This window comes from Oryctolagus cuniculus, chromosome 1, assembly GCF_964237555.1.
Source record: "Oryctolagus cuniculus chromosome 1, mOryCun1.1, whole genome shotgun sequence".
Classification (NCBI taxonomy): domain Eukaryota; kingdom Metazoa; phylum Chordata; class Mammalia; order Lagomorpha; family Leporidae; genus Oryctolagus; species Oryctolagus cuniculus.
Genome location: NC_091432.1, coordinates 90,224,983 through 90,252,964, shown reverse-complemented (window position 1 = coordinate 90,252,964; position 27,982 = coordinate 90,224,983). Strand labels below are relative to the sequence as shown.

At 35.7% G+C, this 27,982-nt stretch overlaps 1 long non-coding RNA gene across 1 annotated transcript in view; it reads right to left on the bottom strand.

Moving 5' to 3' along the window:
- Positions 1-27,982, bottom strand: part of LOC127492006 (uncharacterized) — a 195,088-nt gene that overhangs the window by 32,941 nt on the left and 134,165 nt on the right. The gene's annotated exons all lie outside the window — the stretch shown is intronic.

Sequence of the window (27,982 nt, the reverse complement as noted above, 5' to 3'; positions counted from 1 at the left end):
GAGGTTCTTCACTGAGCTGCGCCTGATTCCAGCCCTCTAGCAACTCTCTTATCTTTCCCTTTTTCAAACCTGATACTGGTTAAGGAAAAAAGGTATATTTATTTATCTGTTGGTAAAATTCGTTGAAACATAGCTGTACACTTGAGGCTGCTTATGTGCTCTACACATTCTGCAAGAAGTTCTCGTGAAACATTTTCCTGTGGGATTTTGCTTTCCTTCTCCTTTCGGTGACCCCACTTACATAATTACAGCATATGGTCCCAGTGAGTATGAAAAGTGAGCATGAAATTTAACTGTTTTAAAACATGCCAAAAGCAAGAACTCTTCCCAGTGTTTTCTAATGAACAAAATGATAATTTACCAGATGTTTCAAATTTACAATAATTAGAATCATAAAATCTTTCCATTAGAATTGAGCAAGAATATAAAATTATATTTTATGTACTTGAGCTATGATTTCAAAGCTCAAATTAATTTAACAGGCTATTAGTTAAAAATGCACAAAAGTATATACTATTGATTTTGATTTTCAATTGTACTTCAAAGTATAAATATATATAAACTATCATAATTATTCTGCTATAGTGATAAGAGCTCTCAGAAGTCAAAAGGTTGAAGACTCTAATTTTAGGAATGAGTGGCTATTCTTAATGAGTTACACCACAGTTTGATGATCTATATTCTCACAAATATATGGGGAAGGCCATCAGAATGCTAGGTGTATTATTCACACGTTTAACGTGAGCATCATGGATCTGATGGTTGTAATGGCCAGGACTGTGTCAGGTGATGGCCAGGAGTCAGGTGCTATGTCTGGGAGAGAGAGAGAAGGAAAGAAATCTTCCATTAACTGGTCTACTCTTGAAATGGCTGTAACGACCATCAGGACTCCATCAGGGTCTTCTACCTGAATGTCAGGGGCCGAAACATTTAGGCCATCATCCCCTGCTTTCCAGGTACACTGGGAGTGGGATCACAAGCAGAGCAGTGGGATGCCAGTAACACCAGCAACAGCTTAACCTGCTGCACCCTGGCCCCTGTAATTGTTTGATGAATCATGTTTTGCAAAGTATGAACAATGCTCAGAGACAGATTGGTTTAATTTTAGAAAGTGGTAATGTTTATTAAAGTAATGTGCTTTCCAAACTTCATTGTGTATGAAGATTTACAAATAGGGCAATAAGCAATGTACTGCAGCCACAAGTGTAATTCATTAAAGATGAAATAAAGGTTAGGAAAAACACTGAATTATCAGAGATTTAAAAATGTAATTAAAACTATTTTTGTTCTCAACTCCAAGAGACAACTTTCAATGAAGAACTGCATATTAGTTAATTATCAATTAAAATATCTGCCAAATAGACTAGTTACTTTATAACAGAATAGAAAAAGTAAAAATGCATTATTTCAAAGAATCCCATTCAGCCTAAAGCACACTGTTTTTCAAAGATTATGTAGATTGCATTTGTGAGGGTATCTTCAACTTAGTTACTTGATGTATTTCAGATGCGTATCAATCATTATAATCCACTTGAATCAATATTGCATAAAATTAAATCATGTTCTCTAGTGAGTTTGTGATATATCAGCAGTATTTGATAAAGAATAAATTAGAACTATACTTTGAACAAAGTTAAAAATCTGCATTTATTTCTATAATAATAAAAGTATTTGTTCAAAGTAAAGTGATATTTATAAAAATTAGCATTTCCACTTAAAATAATTCTTCAAAATCTTCTCTGTTTCATCATGTGTTTTTCTTAGATTTGATTTTTTGAAGTTTTATTTGAGAGGCAGAGACAGATAAACAAACACACAGACATCAAACTCCCATTTACTGGTTCACTCCCCTTACGACTGTAAAAGCCAGGGCCTAGTCTAACATACGCCAGAGCCAGGAACTCAATCTGGATCTCCCAGAACCATTGCCTGATGTCTACTCTGGTACTGGTAGCTGAACCCAGGCACTCCGCAAGTGTATCTTAACCACTGAACCAAATACCTGCTCCCTGATGGGAACATGTTAAAATGAAGTTATCTAAAATGTGAATATTTGCATTTAAAATAATTACTACCATATTTCATCAGACATTCTACCTAGTTAAAAACAAGGAAAAATTCTTAAGGCAAGGAGTGCATTATGTCATTGCATATCATATTTACCAATTCAGTACATTCTGAATGACTCAGAAAATGCTTACCAATGTTGGAAACAAAAATCCTGAATCTCTGAGTTCCTTTGCCAGCCAACCATAAAAAATTGATGCATACACAGGCATTGATTCATTTAATGATTTATCCAATCAGTAGATATTGTGTGAAATTTATTGGAATGTGATAGATAGTAAATTTACTATAGAGAAAAATGAACACAGTACCAGTGGTCTAAGAGAGCTCATATTCAAGGCTATGGTATGAAAGGCTGAATTGTATTACTCTAAAATTCATATATTGGAGCCCTAGCCCCCAGTACTTCAGAATGTGACTGTATTTGGAGATTAGATTTGTAAAAATGTAATTAAATGAAAATGATGCTGTTAGGGTGGACCCTAATCCAATCTGGCTGGTGTCCTTGTAAAAAAGTGGAAATTTAAACAAATGGACACAAAGTGAAGAGCACATGAAAAAACAAAGGTAAGGTATATGTGTACAGACCAACAGGAAACTCCTCAGAAAAAACCAAGCCTGTCCTTGAAAGGGAACTTCTTCACAAATGTGAGCAAGTGACTTTTGTTTAAATCATCCATTCTCTGATGTTTTGATTTGGCAGCCTTAGAAAACTAGAAGTAACAAACAAGATGCAGGAGATCACTTTGAAACCTGCTATTTGCTCATACTCATAGTAATGGCAACTTATGCGGGCATTTGAACTCCTCACTACAGTTTAGTAAAGTATCCTTTCTCCACCCTGGCACTTGGAATACTTGGTGCCATGGCTACTTCTATATTCTTCACTTTGCCCACGTGCATTATTTCTTCAAGTGATCATGCTATTGACTCTTTCCTGATCATCTCAGTCCTCATCCAGAACTTTAATTCTCTAACTTCACTCACAGCTGGCAATCATGATACAGTAATAGCTATGCTTCCCAGACTGAACTCAAAGATATACAGAAAACAATTTTTTGTAAACATAATCAAGTAGTAGAATCATACTCAATTCCAAAAACACACAGAATATGAGAATAATAAAATCTTTACCATAGATTTGCTGTAAGTAGACACTGAACAGCTGATTAATTTAGTTGTGATAGCCTTATAAAAGTGTGCAGCTTTGCTTTCCATTCATGCTACCCCAATGTTTGACTCAGCTTCCTAGAATTCTGGTCTTTCTGATGTCTGTATTACATGGCCAGCCATAGACTTATTCTCCTTTAGGTGACTTGGGATAGTATGTAGGGCAACAAAGAGCTTTGCTCACTCATGAGATACCTGAGTGAATCAGATTACTGGATTGGTTTGTGATATCAGCTATGGTGTGGGAAAATGGAGTAGTAGCATATACCCCGTTTGTTACATGATATAATGTGCTATATGTCATCTGGCCCTGATACGGGCTACAATAGTACTCAAGCAGGTCTAACCATGGAAATCACCTGGAGAACTCATAAATGTACCCATATTTGTATTACACTTTTATTGTAAGCCTACTGGATCATACTCTTGAGAGGATGAGTCTAGAAATCTGTATTTAAATGTTTCAGGTATGTTTCAGAAATAATTGACAGTAGGAAGTTATTATGCATCTTTGAGTATGGGTGATCAGAATTCTTTCTTTATGAAAGATTACCATCGCAATAATGAAGAATATGCATTAGCCGTGAGAGCAACTAGAGGTAGGGACATACATTCTTTCTGCATTTAAAAAAAGCTTATTAATTTAAGAGCACATATTTCACGTATTTCATAAGTACAGTTCTAAGAAGATAACCATACTCTCCTTCTTCCTTCTTTCCCATCCTCAATTCTACTCTTTCTTTCCTTACTTGTCATCCTTTAATTTTTGCAAAACATAATTTCAGTCCACTTTATAATCACAGGCTTAATGCACCATTAATCATAATATTCAACAAGTAAAAACATAAAGACCACAGTTTCACAGGAGTATAAACACAGAATAAAAACAACTATCAAACCTCAAGAAGTCAGTTTCATGTCTATAAACTGATATTCTATATTAACTATTACATATAAGAAAAACAGAATTATTTTATTTTAGGCTATATTTAATGATTTATTTGTGTAGAGGGAGGGTAGCTATGGAGATGGATAATGAAAATAGAACATAAATGAAGAAAACCAGCAAGATACAGTGATGGAGGTTAAATCATTTAGCATTGTTTCAAAGTAATCATTACAGAGACCAATAATTATCTTATGAAGAATTCTTTGGGTAAGATATAAGGTCTGGACATCTCTGAAAATTTTTTCTTGTTCTTAAGTAATAATTAGCAAAAGGTGATCATTCGTGAACTTGAATTACCATATTCCTCATCTGCCAATGTCTAGACATTGGAATGACATAAAATACAACTTTTTGGAAGATACTCCATTTGAAAACTCATTCTGACTGTATCAATTCAGCTTATTGCTATTAGGCAAAACATGAATATGCCACCACAAAGTACGCCTCTTTGGTATAAAGATCGTTTTCAGAAGAATACAATCAAGAAGAGGATTCTATAAACCCTCTGCCCTCCATCTATTTGCCCAAAATCAGGACATGAGTTAACTCAGATATTCCACCCCTCCACCTCTACCCTGGAGAACAAATGATACTCATGCAAGGCAACCTTAGACTCCTTTCTTCCTTGGGAGGATGCCAGAGCAGTCTACATCAACATGGCTTGCATCTTTAATCATCAGTTTGTTGACCCTAGAGATTCTCAGTTATTTTCCTTTGTTTTGTCAATTCTCTAAAAGTTTCCTGTTCTTTGTTGAAGATGCTGTATGAACTGGAATTCAAAACCACCTCTGAGAATTACTCATTTTCTTGTTATCTCATACGTATATATGAAATACACATGTTAATAAAGATCTGTTTTTCTTTCTCTTATTATCCTGTCTTTTGTTACAGGAGTCTGCTCCAACTAATAACTCATGAGAGTGGTTGAAAACATTAGTTTACCTCCCCTGTACTGTCTTTTACCATTAAACAAAAGCAGTGTACATTAAGTAAACATTAAGATGTACATTAAGTAAACAACAAACCATGATCTCCAGAGAGCTTAAAGTTTTAGAAATACTTGTTCTTCCTAATATGGAGTAAAGCCAAACTAAATGAGGGCTTGAAACCTGGTTCAGGAATTTGTCCCAAATTTACCAAACAATTGAGAGCATTAAAGGAATGTGAGCAAAACAGAAAGATATATTAATTGCTCTTGTGAAACTTAACATGATAATCATATGTAAAATAAAATGGGATAGGAAAGGGCATGGCCATGAAATAGCAAAATGTCATCATCTAATAGATGTTAATAAAAAGGCTTGAGAATGGTAATATTAAAAGAGAAGAGGCAGCTATTTTTAAAAGATATTTAAAGTATAAAATATGGAGGCTGGCACTGTGGCACAGTGGGTTAATGCCCTGGCCTGAAGCGCTGGCATTCCATAAGGGCGCCAGTTCGAGACCCAGCTGCTCCACTTACTGTCCAGCTCTCTGCTATGGCCCGGGATAGCAGTAGAAGATGGCCCAAGTCCTTGGGCCCCTGCACCCACGTGGGAGACCCGGAAGAAGCTCCTGGATCCTGGCTTCAGATCAGCACAGCTCTGGACATTGCGGCCAACTGGAAGTGAACCACAGATGGAAGACCTCTCTCTCTCTCTCTCTCTCTGCTTCTCCTCTTCTGTGTAACTCTGACTTTTAAATAAATAAATAAATCTTTAATAAATAAACAAATTATAAAATATGAAGAATTAGCAAATTGAATAGGGTACACTAGTGTGAAGGAAGAGTCTAATTGCAAATGAATAGACATGTAAATATTAACAGAAGTGAGACAATTGGTTTCATTACATCCTTTATAGAGTCCCAGACTCAATAACCATGAAGCTATCAAAACTTAAGCCTTAGGGGAAAAAAGAGAAAAGAAAAAGACAACCCAAAACTCCTTTGGAAGTATTAGAAAGGGCCCTAGAAATGGGTCTGCAAAGTCAGATGATTTTGTAATAATTACACGAATGAGATAATCTTAATTGATTGCTGCCTCTTTACACTCTAACTACTATGTCATCAAACATCTTGCTCAATTTTTGGGGGTGACTTTAAGTGACTGCAGGCATTTTTATGATATAGCTAAAGGTAAATTCACCTGCTGACATATTTGGTTTACATTTTGGAGAATATATTCCTTTGCTTCACAGTCAGTTTCTTGTATAAATAATTCCTTGTCATCCTGGTGTTAGAATGGCTTCCAGGAATATATGTGCCTCCACCTCTGCTGACTCAGCATCAAAATGGCAAGATGCAAACCAGATATGTTATTTAAATGCACTGTTGGAATCTGTGTGTGGGAAAAAAAGGGATTGTAAATAAATGTGTCCTATGTTAATCTATGGAAAATCTCCCACTCAATGTCTACAACTGTAAATAATGGAGTTGGTATTCATTGATGACAGTAAAAATGGAAATTTTCACCTTTTCAAAATATACTTGATTATATAGCCTCTCTAATTAAAAGAAGTACTGTATTTTCCCCATTCTTGGGGAAATACAGTATCAATTAAACTTGTTGATAATTGATTTTAAGTGCAATTTTAAAAGCTTTTTGGTGGCACATTAATAAAATATTGACTTCTGATTTACCTATTTCAAGGAGGGGATGAAACTTTTTGAAGAATGAAACATTTTAAAATAATTTTTAAATAATGGATTCTTTAAATATTTATGAAATAACAAAATCTAGTTAAAATGAATTATGAAAGAAGAAACAAAGGTATGTAAAATCAAATTTTTTTCTAATTTTCACATGAACTTTTAACAATATTAATAAATAATAGCAAATTCACTAACTTGTTAGGAAGAGAAGTATTATTTTGAATGGATGAATAAATGCCTGCATTGGTAGATAGTCCAAATAAGAAAAGTGGATCACATGGACATTTTGAAAACATTTTAAATGTCTTGCTTATAGGAAACAAAAGACTAGCATTGTCAAAGGTAAAATAAAACTGAAATATGCCAATACAATGAGTACATCGACAGTAACTTGCCTAATAAGTTACAACTCAAAAATACTTAAAGACATACACATGAAAATATAAAATCTTATAATTTGTATTCAACACATATTTTCTAACATTTCCCAGTTTGACAATTCTGTAAGTATAACTGAGATTGCCAATAAATTGTGAAGATAAAAGAAATAAAAAGCAAATTCAATAAATCATACTAAAGGCAAAAATTACTTCTTTCCTTCCAAAATAAAGATATCACAATGTTTTTGTCAAAGATTATGCTGAAAAATCTGGATATTCATTTTCAGAATCATATCAGATAATTGATGAAAATATCATTTTCAGATTTGTAATTTTATTTTTAAAAATGTTAAATTTTCACCATAAAGAACTATTTATTTATACACATGTTTAATTTTCAAAAGTCTCCTCATTTGTGTGAAGTACAAGTCTCAAAATACCTACACTCATAGTAAATATGGAATGACAATTTGAACATGCATTTAATATAATAGCTCTTCTCTTAGTTGGTTAAAATATATTAATGTCTGTGTGTGCAGTATGGAGAAAGGGATGGATGACAAGCACATTAAATGCAGTCTCCTTGGTAAGACTTAATTGTGATATCATTGTTATCTATGATTTAACTTTTGAGATTTTTAAGATAAATAGCTTGATCTATATCAATGCTATGAATTGCTTCACAACAATGCTCTCCTTATAGAGGAAAAATAGATTATCAAAACTCAAAAGATGTAAGAGAGTTATGTAGATTCCTTGGATATTACTGGAAATTAATATTTGATAATATGCATACCTCATATCTCCATTTTTGTTGTTTTTTATTTTACAAATTCCTTTAAGAAGAGCTTACCTACAGTAAAGTGCAAATACTTTAGTTGCAGAAATTTCATTCCCACAAGCACAATCAAGGTCAAGCACAATAATACATTGCTTTTGCATTTTCCCCTCAACTTCAGGAAGAAATCATCACTTTAACTTCTATTAACTTTGCTTATTATTTTACACTAGCCCTTTGCTAGCAGATTTATGAAAGATATATTTCCATATGTGTTTCAATACTGGTTTCTCAGAATCAAATATTTACTGAGTGACTTTCTCTGCCTGAATAATTTTATTGCTGCTTTACTTTGTTTTCCTTTTTGTTTTGGTTGTCAATAACAAAGAAATACCCCTCACACAAATATCTTGTTCCAAGGCACAGGGCAGAGCCATGCTGTCCTTTTATTTTATACTTCCCTGAAGCATCTGCATTACTGTCCTTTGCTTTAGCATCCTAGTTTCTGACTGCAATCACCAGCCATTTGAACTGTGTTCTGGAAAATGTTGTTTTTCTTGTTTTCTCATTGACCCAACAGTTCTGGATACTATTTTAAGGCTGAAAAGATAAATTATGTTAGCAGGAAGCTGATATGCTTCTCATTTAACAGATGACAGTGTTTGACTATCTTTTTAAACCAAAAAGGCAGTGCAAAGCATTATCTCATTCTCTATGTACAGGGCACTTTCTGGAGCTAGTGGTCCAATCAGCCCTTTGGGAAGGACACGATGCTTTTAGTCCAATGATTCTTAGTCCTGAGGGATGATTGACTCTGACTTTATAATTTTATGACTTGCTAATTCTATCATTTGGGAAAATAATTCTATTTAAGTATCCTCAAGTATAAAATATAGATATTAGTAAAACCTTTTTCAAGTAGTACAGGGATTATTAATCGAGGAAATTCTTGCACTAGTGTAGTAATGTAGTTCTTCTCAGGTCACTTCTGTCAAGGATCTTTATTATCTACTTGGTGTTATAGTGCTTTTCCTGTTTTGTCTCTCAAAAGACTTTCTCTTCATTTCATTTCATTTTATGAGCCATAGATCCTCAGATTACTTAAAATCCATTACAAGAAACCAGTCTTCTGAAAATGTAGATATACCCATCCTACATCATGCAAGCACGGCTCATAAATTGCTGCTGTGCTGTTGATTTTTGCATTCATGCTGGCTTGCTAGACAAATCTTTATCTTCTTTAACTTTCCTGGCACACAGAAAAACACTATAGTGTATTTCAATCCAGAGATCTATGACTTCCTTAGTGTCGATTTGAATAAATTTTCACCCAATGCTGCGAGACTACTGTTCAGATCATTCACGAAAATGGATAGTTTATCATAGTTAACTTCAAGCAGCCTTAGAGCTATATGAATAATAGCAAATTTTAAGCTTAACTCTTCAGATATTTAGACCTTGGGCAGACATATTATCCACAAAGTTTATGAAGTGTGCCCTGATGGAGAGGAGAAGCAATTGGTATCATCATCTAGTCTCCTGGGAAGATTCCAGTAGTGGCCCAGAAATGTAATAAATCAACACACGTCTCCAAATTATGTAAATGATTATTTCTTTTCTGGCTCGAGAGCCTTCATTTTTGAAAGAAGAATTTTTGTGGATCAGTCTTACTTTATTTGATTAGTAATGAAAATCTTCACACAAATACTATATATGCATTGTAAAAGATTATTACTTTTTCCCATAGCCATGACTGCCTGTTACAAGTTACCTGCATCTGTTATTTGTTTCATACAAAAATGAAAGTGAACTAAGAAAACATTTATCATTCATCTCAACCTTAAAACTCTTCAGGGGCCAGCGCTGTGGCACAGCAGGTAAAGCCTCTGCCTGCAGTGCCGGCATCCCATATTGGTGCTGGTTCGAGTTCTGGCTGCTCCACTTTCGATTCAGCTCTCAGCTATGGCCTGGGAAAGCAGCAGAAGACGACACAAGTCCTTGGGTCCCTGGACACAAGTGGGAGACCAGGAAGATCTTGGCTCCTGGCTTCAGACGGGAGCACCTTCGGCCAATTGGGGAGTAAACCAGCGGATAGAAGACCTTTCTCTCTCTCCCTCTCCTTCTCCCTCTCCCTCATCTCTGTGTAACTCTCTCAAATAAATAAATAAATCTTAAATATAAATGAAATCTTTAAAAAAAAACTTCAGTGAGCTCTGCTTTTTAATATAAAGAACAATTTCCCAAAATTACCCAGAATTTCCTAAAGAATTGGACGCCATCTCTGCTGTAGCCTATCTCCCTGGCTCCATTCTTAGAAGTTCCTCCTTATTTACTTCTTGCCTTTTCCTCTACAGGGGTCTGCTTTGTCTCCTAGTAGCGAATCAAGCACCACTCCCCTCCCCTCTGCCTTTCTTACTCAATGCATCTTCATCAAGTTAACCATTAACCATTTTCTTCATTACTTATTTATTTGTTGACTTCTCCTCCAGCTAGGCCATGAACTCCACGAAAATGTGCACAGTGTCGTTGCTCCTTATTTTATCCCTTAAGCCTGGCTCTGTGACAGGTATGATTTATAGTTACAGGTTAGAGCTGTGCTGAAGTCAGGGGCCAGGATCTGACGGCTGCTTACATGAAATCATAAACAAGAAGGGATAACAACTAATTCCCAGATTCATCCCCACACTTTTTGAAATAAGCTATGAAGCATTAGATACAAAGCCCTTGCTGTAGACTCTTGACTACCAAGGTGACAAATCATGGATGAGTTTCATAAAAGTGAAATCAAGATCTAAATTTAATTCTGTGCCTTTTTGATAGGATTCATATAGACAAGGAAGTTCTCTATTTGCAACAAAGTTATTGTGAAGTGTGAAAACATGAAAAGAAACAAGAAATTAACTGACAATTTTGGGAAAATCAGAGGTGCATGATCTACTCAAATAAGTTACTATTTTCAGAGTTTTCCCAGTTAATCCCTGTTGTTAATCTTTGAGATCCATTACAATACTACGTGGATGAAATAGGTATGACCATATATTACAATCATGGACCTGTTTTGGCTTCTTGATTATTTTACATATGATCCTTTACAAATGTGCAAGACAACTCATTTGAATTTTCAGTTGTCATGATATTATTTAATCACTTGGATCCATAATACCTCATGTTGTATTTCCATAAAATATTATAACATGTCAGAGATAACGTAGGATTTCTTAGCTATTGTGAATTGATCTGCAATAAACATTAATGTGCAGATAGCTTTTTTGTTTGCCAATTTAATTTCCTTTGGGTGAATTCCAAGGAGTGGGATGGCTAGGCTGTATGGTAGGGTTATATTCAGGTTTCTGAGGAATCTCCAGACTGACTTCCATAGTGGCTTAACCAGTTTGCACTCCCACCAACACTGGGTTAGTGTCCCTTTTTCCCCACATTCTCTAGCATCTATTGTTGGCAGATTTCTGAATGTGAGCCATTCTAACCGGGGTGAGGTGAAACCTCATTGTGGTTTTGATTTGCATTTCCCTGATCCTGATTGCTAGTGATCTTGAACATTTTTTCATGTGTCTGTTGGCCATTTGGATGTCCTCTTTTGAAAAACGTCTATTGAGGTCCTTGGCCCATCTCTTAAGTGGGTTTTTGTTTTGATGTTGTGGAGTTTCTTGATTTCTTTGTAGATTCTGGTTATCAACCTTGTATCTGTTGCATAGTTTTCAAATATTTTTTCCCATTCTGTTGGTTGCCTCTTCACTTTCCTGACTATTTCTTTTGCAGTACAGAAACTTCTCAATTTGATGAAATCCCAAATGTTAATTTTGGCTTTGACTGCCTGTGCTTCTGGGGTATTTTCCAAGAATTCTTTGCCGGTACCTATATCTTGCAGGGTTAATCCATGTTGAGTGAATTTTTGTGTAAGGTGAAAGTTAGGGGTCTTGCTTCATGATTCTGCACGTGGAAATCCAAATTTCCCAGCACCATTTATTGAAGAGACTGTCCTTACTCCATGGTTGGTTTTTGATCCTTCATCAAATATAAGTTGGCTGTAGATGTTTGGATTGGTTTCTGGTGTTTCAATTCTGTTCCATTGGTCTATCCATCTGTTTCTGTACCAGTACCATGCTGTTTTGATTACAACTGCCCTGTAGCATGTCCTGAAATCTGGTATTGTGATGCCTCCGGCTTTGTTTTTGTTGTACAAGATTACTTTAGCTATTTGAGATCTCCTGTGTCTCCATATGAATTTCCGCATCATTTTTTCCAGATCTGAGAAGAAGGTCCTCGGTATCTTGATTGGTATTGCATTACCCAAAGGCCATCAAAGGCAGACTGGATAAAGAAATTATGGGACATGTACTCTATAGAATACTATACAGCAGTCAAAAACAATGAAATCCTGTCATTTGCAACAGGATGGAGGAATCTGGAAAACATGCTGAGTGAATTAAGCCAATCCCAGAGGGACAGATATCATATGTTCTCCCTAATCAGCCACAACTAACTGAGCACCAAAGTGGAAACCTGTTGAAGTGAAATGGACACTATGAGAAACAGTGACTTGATCAGCTCTTGTCCTGACTGTTGATGTACACTGTAATATATTATCCATTTCAGTATTTTTTTATTCTAGTACTATTGGTTGAACTCTGTAATTAACACACAATTATTCTTAGGTGTTTACATTTTAACTGAAAAGTGATCCCTGTTAAATATAAGAGTGGGAATAAGAGAGGGAGGAGATGTACAATGTGGGACATGCTCGATCAGACTTGCCCCAAATGGTGGAGTTAGAAATGTGCCAGGGGATTCCAATACAATCCCATCAAGGTGGCATGTACCAATGCCATTTCACTAGTCCAAGTGACCAATTTCAGTTCACAATTGATCACCGTGATAGGTCTAAGAGTCAAAGGGATCACACAAGCAAGACTAGTGTCTGCTAATGTGAACTGATAGAATCAAAAAGGGAGAGAACGATCCAACATGGGAAGTGGGATACACAGCAGACTCATCGAATGGCAGATGTCCTAACCAGCACTCTGGCCTCAGAATCAACCCTTAAGGCATTTGGATATGGCTGAAGAGCCCATGAAAATATTTTAGGCATTAAAAAACCAAGACACTCTGGGAAAAAAAAAAAAAACATAAATGAAAAATCTCTGCAAGTGAGATCCCAGTGGAAAGAATGGCCATCAAAGAAGGAGGTACGTTTCTCTGAAGGGAGGAGAGAACTTCCACTTTGACTATGACCCTGTAAAAATAAGATCGAAGCTGGCTAACTCCAAAGGCTTTCATAGCCTTGGCAACTCATGACTAGAGCCTAGGGAGATTACTGACACCATAAACAAGAGTGTCAAATTGTTAAGTCAACAACAGGAGTCACTGTGTACTTACTCCTCATGTGGGATGTGTCCTAAATGTGTTGTCCAATGTGAATTAATGCTATAACTAGTACTGAAACAGTATTTTACGCTTTGTGTTTCTGTGTGGGTGAAAACTGATGAAATCTTTACTTAATATACACTAAATCGATATTCTATCTATGAAGATAATTGAAAATGAATCTTGATGTGAATAGAATGGGAGAGGGAGTGGGAGATGGGACGGTTGCAAGTGGAAGGGAATTTATGGGGGGGGAGCCATTGTAATCCATAAACTGTACTTTGGAAATTTATATTTACTAAATAAAAAAAAAGAATCTAAAAAAAAAGAAAAAGCTCTCAAATTCAATCACATGAAATATGGCATATTTCAGTCCTCATATAACATCAGTGGTGAGCTGTAATAAAGAATGTCACATCAGTTTTGGTGTTTTACACTGCCTAGTTTTATACTTCACATCTCCCTTTTGATTCTTGCTCCAATATCAGTGCAAACTGATAAGAAAGTCTGTGTGATCCTTTCTTTGGTGCTAATGGAAATGGAAATTACATGTGCAAACCTACACCCACCCATACCCCTGCTCACCTAAAAAAAAAAAAAAAATCTCCTTTTCTTTGTTTCTTCCACTAACTCTGAACATATTTTGCAACTGTTGTGCTCTTTCCAGAAAATCTCATTATGTGAGGCATAAACTGTTTAAAGTCCTTTTGATATGTGTGTGGCAACCAAAGGCACATCCTACCTCTGCAGGTGACCATATTTATGCTATTATGTAAAGTTCCTATACATTGAGAAAGAATCTCAGTAGGAAAGGAAAAGAAAATAAAAGGATTTCTTAATACCTACTTGTGGCTTTCTTCTCTTTTTTTAAATTTTTTGACAGGCAGAGTGGACAGTGAGAGAGAGAGACAGAAAGAAAGGTCTTCCTTTTGCTGTTAGTTCACCCTCCAATGGCCGCCTCCGCTGGCGTGCTGCGGCCTGCACGCCGTGCTTATCTGAAGGCAGGAGCCAGGTGCTTCTCCTGGTCTCCCATGGGGTGCAGGGCCCAAGCACTTGGGCCATCCTCCACTGCACTCCCGGGCCACAGCAGAGAGCTGGAAGAGGGGCAACCGGGACAGAATCCGGAGCCCCAACCAGGACTAGAACCCGGTGTGCCAGTGCCGCAGGCGGAAGATTAGCCTAGTGAGCCGCGGCGGTGGCCATGGCTTTCTACTTATTTTTTCTTATCATTTTCTAAAATAAATGGTAACAAAGGTAATAATGCGTTCTATATATCAAAAACTTTCATTTTGCTGTAGGCTATACTAGACAACATGTCGGGGTTAATTCAGTCTTTTGAGATAATCTCCACAGTATTAAACGTAAGACTGCAAACCCTGTGCACTTATTTTGAGATATTAAATAATTGTGAAGGCTAACACTTTTATTCTAGCCCTACCACAACTTGTATTATCACCCTTTTTCATAGATAATCATAATTTTAAATTTGAAGAAATTTTTCTCATCTTCAAAAGAAAGGAGATAGAATATATATGTATATGTGTGTGTATATGTATGTATATACATATAGCTTTCCTTTATACTCTAAATGTATAGTAGATTATATAGGCATTTTAGTGCCTATAAGAGGGTAAAATATTGTTATATAATATTACTTTGTATAAATCTAAACCCTGGCATTGATTGCAAAACTTTCAGATAAATTACCATATTTTTCTTCTTCTATTTCTGCCCTTAAGCATAGGTAGATAACTTATTATATTCTTAGTGTTTCCCAAATCTGGCTAATTGAAAATATTTAGTAATTCATTCTGTGAATGAATCAGGATGAAAATTAGTGTTTTATGCACAGTCTAAACAAATATCTGAGATCAGCATCACACTCTCCATTCTCTGTGAGACAAATTTCCCTCCTCTACTTTAAATGTCTATTTATTTAAATCATCATTGTATGTAAGCACAATTTGACAGGAATCACATTAGAAAAATGCTTTAGTTTAATTCAGTACATTAAATATAATTTAGAGTAACTCATCACTAAACACTTCTCAAAGTCTGGGACTATTTTAAAACTATGAAGTTCTATAAAACACATCACTTGGGGGTCAGCGCTGTGGCATAGTAGGTTATGCTTCTGCCTGTAGCACTGGCATCCCACGTGTGAGCTTGTTCCAGTCCTGACTCCTTTTCTTCCTATCTAGCTCTCTGCTAATGGCCTGGGAAGGCAGTGGAAATGGCCCAAGGGCTTGGGCCCCTGCACCCACGTGGGAGACCCAGAAGAATCTCCAGGCTTCTGGCTTCTGCCTGCCCCAGCCCTGGCTGTTGCAGCCATCTGGGGAGTGAACCAGCAGATGGAAGACCTCTCTCTGTTTCTCCTTCTCTTTGTAACTCTGCCTCTCAAATAAATTAATAAATCTTGAAAACAAATCACTATTTATTAATCTTTTGCTATTGACTTAATACATGTGAGTTGCTATAAGAAAGTGTCTTAAACTATGTGTTATATAGAAAACAAAAATATATTTTTCAATGTTCTGGAGTCTGGAAAGTCCAGATCATATTATCATCAGATTCAGTCTCTGGTGAGGGTCATTCCCTGGTTTAAAAATAGTACCTTCTTATTGGGTCCTCACACAGTGGAGGGGGTAAATGAGCTCTCTTGAGACTGTTTTACAGTAGCACTAGCCCCATTCATGAAGGCTTTCTCCTCATGACTCCATCACATCCCAAAGGCCACACCTCCTTGAATATTAAGATTTAGAAAAATGAACTTTGAGGACAAACAACATTTAGAACATAGCAGCTGTACAATGCTTTGCATTCTGCATGATGTATTTTACATCTGGTGATGAATTTATTTTTTGTTTGACAACAAGCCTATCAACTGTTTATTGCCACTGGTTTTTTTTTTTTTTTTGTATTAATTATGCTGCTAACTTTCTAACTCTTACCCTAATATACATTTGACTTTGTTATGTTGAAAAGTAGCTGTTGAGACAGTGTCTAATAGTTTAGAAATCCCTGTACATGATAGAATATTGAAGATTTCTCTGAAGGTAACTTCTATTAATGAAGGCTAATGAGATATACTTTATTATATTTCCAGGATCTGTTAACCTAACAAATTGAAAATAATATGGCATGACACATATTTAAACCAAAAAAAAAAATAAAATTCACAGCTCTTTGTAATCCTTTGCAATCAGATTATTTTTCCTCTGCAAATTGTACTGTTCATCAATATCAGGCTTCATAATCTATAATTATCACTATTATATATATAATTAAAAACATGGGTCTTCTTTTATTTGACATCAATTTTTTAAACAATTCATATTTATATAAATTTTATTTGTGGTTGAGTACATAACACTTTTCAATGCGGGTACACCTTTTAGTATTTTGTAACAGTATATTTTAGTACATTTTGTAACTATTATATCTAGGAATTCTTTCCTTATCTCAATGTTATCAAGATTCTTTTCTAAAAATTATACAGATTTATGAATTATATTTAGATATATGAGGGAACTTCAAAACATTAGTGTGAAATATAATTAAATGTTTATTTTAATGCAAAAAGGTTGAAAATCTTTCATAGTCGTTCATGAGCCACTTTAGTTAGTATTCTTATAATGACAAATGGGTTATTTACACAAGGATGTCCAGTGGTTTCAATTTCATTTGTTGAAATGATTATTCTTTTTTTACATTGAATTACTTTTATAAGTTTGTCAAAAATAAATTACCCATAATTGTGGTAGCCTATTTGTAGGCTTTCTGTTATGTTCCATTGATCTATGTGCAAAGATTTTTTGCCAACAGAGCACTGTCTTGTTTCTGCAGCTTAATAGTAAATCTTACTATCAAATAGTGTGATCCATTCAACTTTGTCTTTTCCTAAATTATTTGAGATATTTGGCTTCTTTGCCTTTGTAAATTAGTTTTAGAGTCAAGCTGTCTTTATCTACAAAATTCTTGCTGGAATGTTTTATTGGAATTGCATGAATTGTATGGATCAAATTACAGGAGAATTGGTATAGCTAACATTCTGAGGTATGTGATCCACGAGAGGAATTTACCACTTCAATCATTTATAGCTCCTTCAATTATTTAATCAGTGTTTGGCAGTAATCGGTGTATTTATCCTGTTTCATTTGCTACATACATTCACATATTCTATTTTTGAAACTACTATAAATGGAATTGCTTTTTTCATTATATTTAAATGTGATTATTTTATGGAGGGAAGATGTTATTATCCTTCAACAACTCTTAAATTAGTTATTATTTCCAGGAACATTACTGTAGATTATGTGAGGTTTTCTAAGCAGATCATCTTTTCTGCAAACAGGTGGATGTGTATTTCTTTCTTTGCAATCTTTATGTCCTTTTCAGTTCCCAGATATTAGCATTGTTTCATCACTGAATATAATGTTAGCTATATTATATTTATAAATACATATATTTATGTTAGTTTATTATGTAGCATTTTTAACTTTGGAAATTTTGCTAGTTTGCTACTTTGCTGCAAGTTTTTGCCAGAAATGAATGGGTGTTTAATTTTCTCAGATTTTGCTCTGATCTCTGATCACTCATGTGATTTTCTATTTTCGGGCTACTAATTGGATGGATGACATTTTTTTTTTCTAATATTGAAATAATCTTGCATTGTTTGAATAAATCATACTTGGAAGTAGTATATTATTGTGAGTATTGTGGGATCTGAATTGCTACTATTTCTGTTAAGAATTTTACATCTAAGTTCTATGGGATAACTGACCTGTAGTTTTCTTCCAAAAAGGTTTAACAGTTTTTAATATTTTGCCATATTAAATCCATATGTAAAACTATATATATACACTTTTTAAAGCAAGTGTAGATATATTAATATCACATAATGTGGGATTCATCATAAACATAAGTGAGGAAATGTATATTGTTATATATAGCATAATTATCAATTAACAATTCAACATATAATTTAGTGAAGACATTTATAATTAGATGTTATCCAAATAATATGCAATATATGTAGATATATGTTTGTATGTATATATTTACAAATGTGAGAGAAAACATGATGTTTTTCATTCTATGTCTTATTTCTGATAACATAATGATATCTAATCCTATCCATTTTTTTGTAAAAATGGCTGGAGTTCATTTCTTATATGATTGTGTAATATTCCACTACACACACACACAAACACACACACACATTCACATATCCATTCACTCATTTATGGGCATCAAGGTTGACTTCATGTCATTGTTATCATGAATACTGATGAACTGAACATGGGAATACAGGTATCTCTTTCACATGCTGACTTCATTTCCTGAGGATGCATCCAGTGGTACAAAGGTTATATAGTAGATCAGTTTTCAGTTTTTCAAGTAATCACTATAGTGTTTTCCATCATGACTCTACTAAATTGTAGTCCCACCAATAGTGTATTGGGTTTAATTTTTCTATGATCTTACCAACATTTGTTACTTTTAAACTTATTTATAATAGTCATTTTAACAAGAGTAAAACTATACCTCATTGTACTTATGAATTGCATTTCCCTCATGCCTAGTAATAATAAGTATTTCTTTATGCCTTTCTTTGCAGTTTGCATTTCTTCTTTTGGAAAGTGTCAATACAGAGACTTCGTTCATTTACTAACTGGATTGTTAGTATTGTTGCTGATAAGTTTCTTTATCTCCTTGTATATGATTCATAATAACCCTTTATAAGATGCATAGTTGGCAAATATTTTCCCATTGTATTGGTTTTCTCTTCACTCTGTTGGTTATTTCCTTTGTTTGAAGAAGATTTTTAATTCAATATAAACCAATTTGTCTATCTTTCATTGCATATGCTTTTGGGGGGTCTTATACTATGTCTTGCAGTGTTTCTTTGAAGTTTTCCTCTAGCAGTTTAATAGCTTCAGGTCTTAATTTAGATCTTTGTTCCATTTTCAGTTGATTTTTATAGGGCATAAAGTAAGTATCCTGTTTGAATCTTTCACATGTAAGAATCCAGTTTTCCAAAAACCATTACAAAAGAGACTGTACCTTCTTCAAGAAATGCTTTTAGCACCATTGATCAAGATATATTGGTTGAAGATACATGAACTTATTTCTTTCATTTTGTTGTTCAAGACTATTTTGATTTTTGCAGTCAGCTGAATTTCTTTCACAATGAATTTTTTTATTTTATTTATTTATTTTTTGACAGGCAGAGTGGACAGTGAGAGAGAGACAGAGAGAAAGGTCTTCCTTTTTGCCGTTGGTTCACCCTCCAATGGCCGCCACGGCAGGCGCGCTGTGGCCGGTGCACCGCGCTGATCCGATGGCAGGAGCCAGGAGCCAGGTGCTTTTCCTGGTCTCCCATGGGGTGCAGGACTCAAGCACCTGGGCCATCCTCCACTGCACTCCCTGGCCACAACAGAGGGCTGGCCTGGAAGAGGGGTAACCGGGACAGAATCCGGCGCCCCGACCGGGACTAGAACCCGGTGTGCCGGCGCCGCAAGGCGGAGGATTAGCCTAGTGAGCCGTGTCACCAGCTGCACAATGAATTTTTTTCTAATTCAATGAAGAATGTGAGTGGTATGTTGAAGGTGAATATATTGAATCTGTTCATCACTTTGGTTAGTATAGACATTTTAATAATATTAATTCTTCCAGTCCATAAACATAGAAAGTCTTCCCATTTTTTGTGTTTCTTGTTCAGTTTCTTTCATCTGTATTTAGTAATTTTCATTTTGTAGGTATTTCACAGGTTTGATTAAATTTCCCCAAGGTTTTTAAGCTAAATGGTAGCTACTTGGAATTGCATTGCTCTTTTAAGTTCCTTCCAAGCAATGTATGTATAACAATTCTACTAACTTCTATTTATGTTGTATCCTGTAACTTTGCTGAATACACTTATCAGTTCTAGTAGTCTATATATAGAATCATGTCATCTACAAAGAGAGATACTTTGACTTCCTCCTTTCCTATTTATGTTACTTTTCTCCTCTTTGGCCTAATTTCTCTTTTTAATTTTTTCTCATTTGTTTAATTTCCTAAAATTTTGTTTTTTTACTTATTTAAGAGATAGAGAGCTCCCATCCCTTTCTTACTTCCTAAGCTCCTGCAACATGAGGAGACAGGAAATCAATACAAATCTCTGAGGTGCATGAAGGCACCAATCATTTGAGCCAATATCTACCGCCTCCTAGGGTTTGCATTAACAAGATGATGGAATTGAGAGTAGAGCTAGGCCTTGAATGAAGCCACTACAACATGAAATGCCAGCACCCCACCCAGTAGCTTAACTGTTAGACCAAATACTTTTACCTTTCCTTTTTTCATTGTTTTGATTATATTTTCTGATTTTAGTATTGAAATCATGTGGTGGAATGAGAAGGCCATGCCAAGATGGTGCTGGCAAGCGAGCATCAGTTACTCAGGAACAGCTTCGAAACCAACCTGGCAATGGAGCCTGCCTGGAAACAGGCTGTAATTAGGGCATAATCTGCCCCTTGACTGGATTGGGTGCCTTGGCTATATAAGCTGCTGTACCAACTGAAATAAATGAGTCTGTGGGTTACTCGCCTCTGGCCCACTTTCACCTGACTCCCAGGGTCTGTGTGGTGACTCCAAGCCTCTTGTCCCGACCACGCTCCTCCTCTCAGAATGAATCCACAGCAACAGAATCATACTGGCCTTGTTAGTTTTAATTACAAAATGATCCCTCTGTTTTCATTTTCCAGAAGAAATTGTGTTGAATTGTTGGTGTTTCTTCTTCAATCCTGCCATGCAAGTTGTCATATAACCCTCTGACCCTGGAGATTTAGTTATTCAGAAGAATTTTAATTATACATTTAATTTCTTTTTTAGGTATAGGGCTATTCAGGTTTTGTCTTAAATCAGATTTGGCAAGTCAAGGTTATTATCACCCCCAGTACCCCAACATATACAAAGCTATTATAGGATTTAAGGCCTTTAAAAAGACTGAATAAGTTAAAAAGGCAATTAGGTCATCCTAATGAGGTCTTCAGAATGGGTTGCTTTTGAGGCATTTGACTGGTGTCCTTATAAGAAAAGGAAATTTTAACATAAAGAAATCAGTACCGTTGCTATCTTTTCCACAGGATTGCTTCAGAGCCAGGTATGAAGGAGCAAAGATAAAAAGTAAAGTCATGCGTCTGCATTTTCCTGAAGAATTAGGAGTTTCCTTTCCTGTTCCTCAAGCCACAAGTCAAGGATTTTATTTATTTATTTATTTTTTTTGTGAGCTCTCACTGTGCCCTAGTTTCTGTTTCTAGATACTGCTTCTCCCTAGGGTATACTGGAGTGTGTTGGGGAGCCTGCATCAGGGGTTGGGGAGTAAGAGGCTCACTGTCAGTTTGATGACACTTTGAGGTCTGACCTTCATCCTCAATCCACCTGCTAATATTTTCTTTTCAGAGTCCTTAAGTATTGCCTCACATTTGTAACCAGAATTCCTCTTTATTTTGATATTTTGACAATGTTTTTCTCTTAAGCACCTATTTTGGAAACAAATCTAGAATGCAATGTTTTTATAGAAATAAAAGATATGTACTTTTTCCTGAGAGTACATTTTGCCAAGGAAGGATGTCAAAGTCATACATGAAGCCCAGTGGGTTAAGCTACCACGTGAGATGCTAGTATTTCATGTGGTCACAGGTTCGGTTCTTGGCTACTCCACTTCCCATTCAATTCCCTGCTAATGCAGCTGGCAGAGCAGAGGAAGATGGCCCAGATCCGCAAGTCCCTGCACCCACATGGGAGAACTCCATGAAGTTTCAAGCTCAAAGCTTCTGCTCAGCCTAGCACTGAGTGTTTCAGCCATTTGTGGAATGGGTAGAAGTTTGTTTCTGTGTGTGTGTGTGTGTGTGTTATTCTGCCTTTCAAATGCAAAAATATATCTTTTTAAAAAGCCATACATTTTGGAAGTAGAGGAAATAGAGTGGAAAGTAAGGTAAGTATGAAGTCAAACAGAAACCTAGGAGCTGGCGTTGTAGCATAGTGGGTGAAGCTTCTGCCTGTGATACTGGCATCTGATATGGGTGCCAGTTCTAGTCCTATCTGCTCTACTTCTGACCCAGCTCCCTGCAGATGCACCTGAGAAAGGAGCAGAGAATGACCCAAGTGCTTGGGCCCCTGTACACATGTGGGAGACCTGGAAGAAGCTCCAGGCTCTTGGCATCGGCATGGCACAGCCCTGGCTCCTTACAGTGGATGGAGGATGTCTCTCACTCTCTCTCTATATATAACCCTGCCTTTCAAATAAATAATAAAATAAATTTTAAAAAAAGAGAAAAATAGAAAACAGAAACCTAAAAAGCATATTTTACTAATACAGTAATAAGTGAAAACAATTGCAATCTAGAAACCTGAAAACCCAGAAATATGTCCTAAATATGAAGCAATTTACTGTATTTTTTTTGAAGATTTTAGTTGAAAGCAGAGTGACCGCAGCAGGTTAGTGGTGTGGAGAGGGGTAGAGGGCAGTTCTTCCATCTGTTTCTTCACTGCCCAGGTTAAGCCAAAGCCAGGAGCCAGGAACTCCATCTGGATCTCCCATGTGGGAGGCAGGACACCAATTACTTGGTCTGCCATCCTGAACGTATTAGCAGGAAGCTGGATGAGAAGTGCAGAGTAACCAAGAGGTAAACCAGCACTCCAATACTGTATGTGGGCGTCCAAGAAGTTCCAGAAAGTCTACCCCAACTGGGTGATCTTCAAGCTTCCTGTGGACAGTGCTATCACACAGTTCTAAGTAAGCTTGACTCTTAGTTATTATTTTTAAAATATAAATACAGAATTGTCTGTTCTCAGAACTACATGTCCAAAATTACATATTTTAAAGAAACATAATAGGCATTAGAATTTAAAACTCTTGCTCAAAATGAGCTTGAGTTAATATATGAGAGAAATAATTTCAGGTCAAGTGAATTTTATCAACTAATTTTATTCATATCATGTTTGAATTTTAAAAATACAGTTAAAACCCGTGAAGTTTCCATACTTTGTGAGTTACCAAGAGAATAATTTACATAACAGGATTTGTTTTTGAAACATTAATTATATATTTCCACATATGTTATATACATTTCCTTGAACCTCTTTTCACAGTACTGGGTATTGTCTTCTCAAATATAATAATGACCAAAATGGTGAGGCATAACTAAGATCTCTGTTTTGGGGGGCAGGGAACATATAAATTAAACTCTGAGAATTAAACCATAACTTTTTCCCCCCATAGCATCAAGAGAGCTTCAAGCTTTCCAAATTTTCAACAGTAAAGGTGAATAAGTCTTATTCTGGAAAGACAAATTATGGTAGAACCAAAGTGACTGAAATCGGGTTGATAGTATTTCAGTGTACACAAAGCTTTAAGCCAGCTGTTATCTGTGCTTTCTCCAATTTAAATGTATTAACTCTGAGACTGGTTTTAAATTGAACATTTAAATTAATGCATTGTCAATTTGCTGTTATGGTAAAGGAAAAAATTAAGTTAGAAACATGGATGTGGAGAAATAATGACACACTCTTGATCTGCTATTTTAATCTGAATATACTCTGCCATTATCCACGTTGCCATTACCCGTGTAAACCTAATGACATCCAAAAGTGGTGCTGGCAAAGCCCATTAACAATATGTTCTTTTTTAAAGCTAGAGTAAATTGTTTTTCAAAAACGAGCAATATTATTGTGTATGACTGACTCGGTATGCATCTAGTACCTCCGATCACTTTAGCTAAAAGAAGGAAAGAAGAAAACATAATGATGTTAATTAGCATCAAGCTCATGCTGAAGCATTTTCCTTCTAGATGCTCAACTTTACCTTACATGAAATATGTGCTAAATGGTCGACAGAGTATTTAAACATGAATGAAATTGGTTCCTCAATGCTGGGTTTTTTCCTGAGTAGAATTTCAATGATATATAAACAACACAGCATAAGCCCAATTTCTTCCTTCCATGAGTTCAGATGTCCCCAGGCAAGGAAGTAAAAATAATCATCATTTCTTTCTCTGTTCTCTAGACTTAGCCATTAACCCACATGGCTGGAGGTAAAAGAACATAGTGTCTTCTGGATGACCTTGAAGTGTTACATTCTAAATTGAAATACATGTTCTGGAAGTGCATAGATGCATACATGGACACACTGAGACTTCTAGGTTTGGAGCAGTCAAGCTATCACCACCACCTCTGTGGAGAATGGACAAATAGGTAGCTATAGTTGGTACATCTTTCTCACCCATTAGGAGCTATTTTTTTAAATATAATTTAATTTATTTTTTCATTAGCATTAAGGACTATCTTTGTTGCTGGGCAAATGCTAATTAAAAATTTTTAAAAGTCAGAAATCCATACACCAAATGATGCTGATTCCAACATTCATAAGTGATCACTCCTCTGTAACACTGTGAAGTTTGGATTTGACATCATTAGCATATCACTGGATCTAAAGCAGGATGTAGAGGCCTTTGTTGATCCCTCCAGTCCTTTGTATGACTTTTCTGAAGAAAACATACTGAGGGCACCAGATTTTCTTTTTATATTAAGTGGCATTCCAGGGACGAAAACTCCATTAAGTCTCAGTATTTCCTAACATACTTCAACATATAATCAATTGATTTTGCTGCAAATACTCCTTCTTATCCTGTATATTTTCTATTAGTGAAATACCTATTTTTTCACTCCTTCAAACTGTTCAATTTTTGAGTGATTTTAAAACAGAAAGCCTAGGATAGATTTCTAGCTACTCCCCGTGGTAGAGATCATTTCCTGTTCTAAATTTTCTTCTGAAATCTGTGCCACGCTCACAACACATGTATCCTCATGCCTAATCTTACTTTCTTATATTTCAGAAAAATTGTAAGAGCAAGCATGACACTAGTTATAGCCAATGCTTTGGTTTTTATACCTCAAATCTCCTAACATAGCTTTGCCTACACAAGTGGTCAATATATTTAGGTTGAATGCAGTTAATAGTGAAAACATTTCTTGGGGATAATACAAGGTAGTTCAATTAATACAATATTTTGATTTTTCTGGCAGGCAATTCTAATCATTTGGTTCTAGATCAGAGAAAATATGCAAAGGAATTCCGGGGGACAATGGGGCAAAGGGATAAGACTTTCATAAATTACCACCAATGACGTTGAAAAGGAATAGCCAGACTGTCTCCTTAGTGTCTATTAAATTCAATCCTCCAACTCTTTGACTACTATTAACTGTATTCCCTTTTTCTATCCTTATCATTTCCCCATCTACTCCAGATAAATTTTATTAACTCCTACACGTGATATACTCATGTTTGCTTAGTATTCTATGAAGGTTCCCTATGACATTCAAATTCATTATAAAAACATATAATAATCTTTGATATATTTCTGTGTACATCTCCATACATTTCTGTCCCATACATTTCTACCTTCCTCTCTTGGAGTCATGTTCTTAGAGTGAAATTTCCTTTAATTTTTTGCCTTAATTCTTTCAAAACTCCAATCATGCCATCTTTTCCCAGACATCTTTCTTTATTTTCACATTTTATCTGTGTTCCATATTCACTTTTGGGCTAGTTGTAAACTTCATGAGAGTCCATATGATGTCTCAATATAATGGATGGGTGATGGGAATTTGGACCAGTGATTAAGCCATGAGTTAGACACCTGCCTCCTACATTGGCAATTCCTGGCTTTGTTTCCTGGCTCCATCTTTCTGCTAAGGTTTACCTAGCAGGGTAGCAAGCATGGCTCAAGTTCTTACCACCCATGACAGAGACTTGAAATAATATACCTTGAGCCTGGCCTGGCTCCAGCAGTTTGACTATTTGAGTAGTGAAGAAGCAGATAGGAGTTTTTCTCTCTTTCTCCCATCCTCTCTCAATTAAATAAATTTCACAAAAGGAGTTTACATTGTTTCTTGGCCTTTTGGCTAAGATCAAGTGTGAAAGGACTTCACTGAACTGTACTTTAAAAAATATACTGGAATACTACTATCATATCTATATATAGGATTGCAAATTACTAATCAAAAATATAACATGTCTTATTACAGAGAAGGAACTAAAGGAGACTGGGAAATCATATGGTAGAAAAAGATTGATAATACTCATTTCTGTTCATGATTACTGATTCTTTTACTAAATATCTAGCTCCCTTCAATTTAATTCTGCTTCCATTCTTTGACATTTGTAATGTGCTATTAGCAGGTAGTTGTGACATGAATGCCTTTTGTAGCACAATTATATGGGAAGATTAAAATATATGTAGTAATAGTTAAGATAATTCATTGGGAAAAAAACAACATAAATAATGGATCTAAACTGAAGAGCAAAGTTTGATACATGGAAGGAAAGCTTGGGAGGATATAGAATCCCTTCATAGGGGAGTAAAATGGGCAGATACATAAGACATACTTCTCTCTCATTAACCTTACACCAGTGATGAGAGGCTGCCTTTATGATAAGAAGCTGTACAGATTCAGGACAGCCCAAACACTAAGCTCCAGCCTGAACCCTGAGACTCCTAAATCTGAAACCCTGTCATTCACAAGCATTCACAGTTTTCTCTGGAGCTGCAAATTCTTTTTGTATTGGATCTGATCTACAGCATTTAACTCGATGTATTGCAAATTTGCTGCCTTGAAAATTGGAAAAGGAAACTCTTCCCCTACCTGATAGTTATTATAAGTAAAAGAAATTCAGTGCAATGCTTGATGAGTGGGAAGCCACATTCTCTCATTTTCATAGCCAAATGGAGGATAGAATATCACATTATTTATTAATGGATTCAGCCAATCTTATACAATATAGTTATCGGTCAATTGACTGACAATCCACGAGTAGTTAATTGTGTGTTTTGAGGAAGCTTCTAAAAGAAAGCATTAAATCATTCATATTAATAATGGAAAGTTATTAGAAAAATACAAGTATATTTGTGTTTTAGGAATCCAATGCAGAATATTAAATTTTCAATTTGTCTGTTTTTAGTTCTTTCTTATCAAATAAAGAAGTATATTGTCAAAAGGTCTAGTACTGAGTCTAAGTAGTTACATGTCAACTCTTTGAACTGGCTCAACATCACACTGCACACTAAAATGGACATTTCTTAAACATGTAAGCTATGGTACAGAAATGATTTTACTTTGATATCTTACTGGCTACTTAATATATTGTAGTAATATAAGATGTTAATAAAAGCAGAATCTTGACATAAGATGTATGGAAACTCTTCCCAACATTTTATAATTGTTATTTTACATATTTAAAACTATTCTTAAGGGGCAAGCACTGCAGTGCAGTGGGTTAAGGCCCCGGGCTGCAGCGCCGGCCTCCCATATGGATGCCGATTCTAGTCCCGGCTGCTCCTCTTCTGATCCAGCTCTCTGCTGTGGCCTGGGAAAGCAGTGGAGGATGGCCCAGGGCCCCTGCACCTGCATGGGAGACCCGAAAGAAGCTCCTGGCTCCTGGCTTCAGATCAGTGTAGCTGCAGCCGTTGTGGCCTTTTGGGGAGTGAACCAGCAGATGGAAGACGTTTCTCTCTGTTTCTCCCTCTCATTGTCTGTAGCTCTGCCTCTCAAATAAATAAATAAATTCTTAAAAAAAGATTT